The following is a 4,172-nucleotide window of genomic DNA, read 5'->3' on the forward strand; positions in this document are numbered from 1 at the left end:
GGTGGAGAGGCGGACGCCGTCGTCCGTGCTGGTGTGGTGGCAGCCGGAGGAAGCTCCCCCCCCATTGAGGCCGTCGGCGCTACCCACGGGCCAGCCCCGGCTCTTTGGCTTTGATGTCTGTTTCGCGTCCCTTGAGTAGGGATGCGAACGAAAGCCTTCTGGCGGCCGCGCCCGTACTGGGATCATGGCTGCTGCTGTGGGGTCGGAACCGGAGTTCCATTTGTAACGGCACCTTGAACGCCAGTGTTTTGTTCAATGTGGCTGTCGAGGCCTGAACATGTGTGTATTTTTGGCACCGAGCCGTGTTTTTTCTTCATTTCGAGCACTGAGACTCGCCTTGTCGATTATCTAGACCGCTTCACCGAGCGTGAGTTGCCTCATGCAAAGGTGATGAGTGAGGTATCCGTATCCCGGAGGAGTAGGAGTCCCTCGGCTCGGTCGGCCTTGCTGTCCGAGGCCCCTCTTGCTTAGTTAAAGGAACCCCTCGGCCGCCCTTCGATGAGCTGAAGCCGGAGGTAGCGGTGTCAGCACAGACGGAGGCAGAGTTGGCTCCGAAAAGAAGGTGTGGTTGGCCAGAGCCTGGCCGGGTCATCCACTGGCGGAACCGACGCCGGAGTTGAGCTGCCGAGGCCACAAGCCGAGCTGATGTCTTTGGGGGTCAGCTGGCCGAGGCCTCGGGGTGGCCGGCCGAGCCGCCTGCTCAGGCCGGATTCTCGAGGAAGACCCTGGCGGCGATGGCCCGGGTGTGGTGCTGATGTCGTCCTTCAGAGTGGGGGCCCTCCGACCGCGTCGCCGTCCGAGGCTAGGTCAGACCCCGCCGAAGGTGTAGTTGATGCCGAGGGTGCTGCTGCCCCCTTCGGCTATCGACGTCCGAGCCTGCAGGATCAGGTTGTCTTGTAGTGTGTGTATGTTTTCTGCGGCCGCCAAGGCCTAAACACACCGTCGTCGTGTTGTAAAGCTGCGTTTCTTTTCCTCTTGTTTCGAGTATCCGGACTCATATGTCGATAACAGAATTGTTTGTGCGGGCGAGAGTTGCTTTTCACGGAAGGCGATGAGTGAGGCATCCGTATCCTGGAGGCGTAGGAATCCCTCGGCTCGGTCGGCCTTGCCGCTTACGCACGCTCTTACTCGTCCATAGGGTTCTGTTACCGACGCAGTCGAGAAGGCCCGAGAAATCATTTCGGCAGAGGAGCTTCTTGAGCATGAAGACTTGTTCGGTCCGCGAAGTCACTTATCCGAACGCGAGTTACTTATCGCAAAAGGTGATGAGTGAGGTATCCGTATCCCGGAGGCGTAGGAGTCCCTCGGCTCGGTCAGCCTTGGCTGCTTATGTGTACTCCGTCGTTTTCAGGATCCACTTTTGAAGTAGTCGAAGAGCACAAAAGGCATTCTGGCAGAAAAGATTTTTTTGTTTTTTCGAGGAAAATTTTGACGCAGAGGGGGTTGCCCCCTTCTAGCCCCCGAGGGAGGGTCGGGCTTTGCCGGGGCAAGGCTGACCCTTCCTTGACGACCAGACTTGGTGTGTGAACGATGTATATGAGCAACTTGAAAGCATCTTAAGGGTAGAAGCGACGTAGCTGTTGAATGTTCCAAGCGTTGTCGTAGACCTCGCCTTGGTTGTTGGCCAGCTTGTACGTTCCGGGCTTCAGGACCTTGGCGATGACGAACGGCCCTTCCCAGGGAGGCGTGAGTTTGTGTCGCCCTCGGGCGTCTTGTCGTAGCCGAAGCACCAGGTCGCCCACCTGGAGGTCTCGGGACCTAACCCCTCGGGCGTGGTAGCGTCGCAGGGACTGCTGGTACCGCGCCGAGTGTAGTAAGGCCACGTCCTGAGCCTCCTCCAGCTGGTCCAGTGAGTCTTCTCGGTTGGCTCGGTTGCTTTGGTCAGTGTAGGCCCTCGCCCTCGGGGAACCATATTCCAAGTCTGTGGGCAAGATGGCCTCGGCCCCATAGACTAGAAAGAACGATGTGAAGCCCGTGGCTCGGCTCGGCGTTGTCCTCAGACTCCAGACCATCGAGGGGAGTTCCTTTATCCACCGCTTGCCGAACTTGTTGAGGTCGTTGTAGATCCGAGGATTGAGTCCTTGCAGGATCATACCGTTAGCCCGCTCCACTTGCCCATTCGTCATGGGGTGAGCCACGGCAGGCCAGTCCACTTGGATGTGGTGATCCTCGCAGAAGTCCAGGAACTTTCTGCCGGTGAACTGGGTGTCGTTGTCGGTGATGATGGAGTTCGGGACTCCAAAGCGATGGATGATGTTGGTGAAGAACGCCACCGCCTGTTCGGACCTGATGCTGTTTAGGGGTCGGACCTCGATCCACTTGGAGAATTTGTCGATGGCGACCAACAGGTGCGTGTAGCCCCCGGGTGCCTTCTGCAAGGGGCCAACGAGGTCCAGACCCCACACAGCAAACGGCCAGGTGATGGGTATGGTCTATAGAGCCTGAGCGGGCAGGTGGGTCTGCCTCGCGTAGAACTGACACCCTTCGCAGGTGCGGACAATTCTAGTAGTGTCGGCCACCGCCGTCGGCCAATAGAATCCTTGTCGGAAGGCATTCCCAACGAGGGTTCGAGGTGCTGCGTGATGGCCGCAAGCCCCCCGAGTGTATCTCTTGCAAGAGCTCCTGGCCTTCGGCGATGGAAATGCATCGCTGGAGGATGCCTGAGGGGCTGCGGTGATAGAGCTCCTTCCCATCTCCCAGCAAGACGAAAGACTTGGCGCGCCGCGCCAACCGCCGGGCTTCGGCTTGGTTGAGGGGCAGCTCCCCTCGGTGGAGATATTGCAGGTACGGGGTCTGCCAGCTTTGATTAGGCGTGACCTCGCTCGGTTCCCCCTCGACGCGCAGTGCCTCACCCTCGGGGGCCGAGGGTACCTTGGGCTGAGCCGAGGGTACCTCGGACTGAGCCGAGGGTGCCTCGGGCGGAGCCGAAGGTGCCTCGGGCTCGGGTGTGTCTTCGGTCTTGACTGAGGGTTGATGCAGGTCTCGGGAGAACACGTCCGGGGGAACTGTTGTTCGTCCCGAGGCTATTTTAGCCAGCTCGTCCGCAGTCTCGTTGTAGCGTCGGGCGATGTGGTTGAGCTCGAGCCTGTAGAACTTGTCTTCCAGGCGCCGAACCTCATCGCAGTAGGCTTCCATCTTCGGGTCGCGGCAGTGGGAGTTCTTCATGACTTGGTCGATGACGAGCTACGAGTCACCGCGAGCGTCGAGGCGTCGGACCCCTAGCTCGATGGCGATTCGCAACCCGTTTACCAGAGCCTCGTACTCTGCCACATTGTTGGACGCCGGGAAGTGGAGGCGTAGCACGTAGCGTAGGTGCTTTCCGAGGGGCGAGACGAAGAGGAGGCCTGCGCCAGCCCCCGTCTTCATCAGTGACCCGTCGAAAAACATGGTTCAGAGCTCCGGTTGGATCGGAGCCGTCGGGAGCTGGGTGTCGGCCCATTCAGCCACGAAGTTCGCCAAGACCTGGGACTTGATGGCCTTCCGAGGGGCGAACGAGATCGTCGCGCCCATGATCTCCACCGCCCACTTCGCAATTCTACCCGAGGCCTCTCGGGACTGGATGATCTCTCCCAGGGGGAAGGATGACACCACAGTCACCGGATGAGACTCGAAATAGTGTCGCAACTTCCGTCGGGTCAGGATCACCGCGTACAGCAGCTTCTGGATTTGTGGGTAGCGGATCTTGGTCTCGGACAGTACCTCACTGATGAAGTAGACTGGCCTCTGGACAGGCAATGCATGCCCTTCTTCTCGTCTCTCAACCACGATCACGGCGCTAACCACCTGGGTGGTTGCGGCGACGTAGATCAAGAGGGCTTCTCCGGCAGCGGGGGGCACCAAGATGGGCGCGTTCGTGAGGAGCGCCTTCAGGTTCCCGAGGGCTTCCTCGGCCTCGGGAGTCCAAGCAAAGCACTCGGCCTTCCTTAAGAGGCGGTACAGGGGCAGACCTCTTTCACCGAGGCACGAGATGAAGCGGCTCAGAGCCGCGAGACATCCCATGACCCTCTGTACGCCTTTGAGGTCCTTGATTGGCCCCATGCTGGTGATGGCTGCGATCTTCTCCGGGTTGGCTTCGATGCCCCGCTCGGAGATGATGAACCCCAAGAGCATGCCTCGGGGGACCCCGAAGACACACTTTTCGGGATTAAGCTTCACGCCTTTCGCCTTGAGAC

This window comes from Zea mays, chromosome 10, assembly GCF_902167145.1.
Source record: "Zea mays cultivar B73 chromosome 10, Zm-B73-REFERENCE-NAM-5.0, whole genome shotgun sequence".
NCBI classification, from domain to species: domain Eukaryota; kingdom Viridiplantae; phylum Streptophyta; class Magnoliopsida; order Poales; family Poaceae; genus Zea; species Zea mays.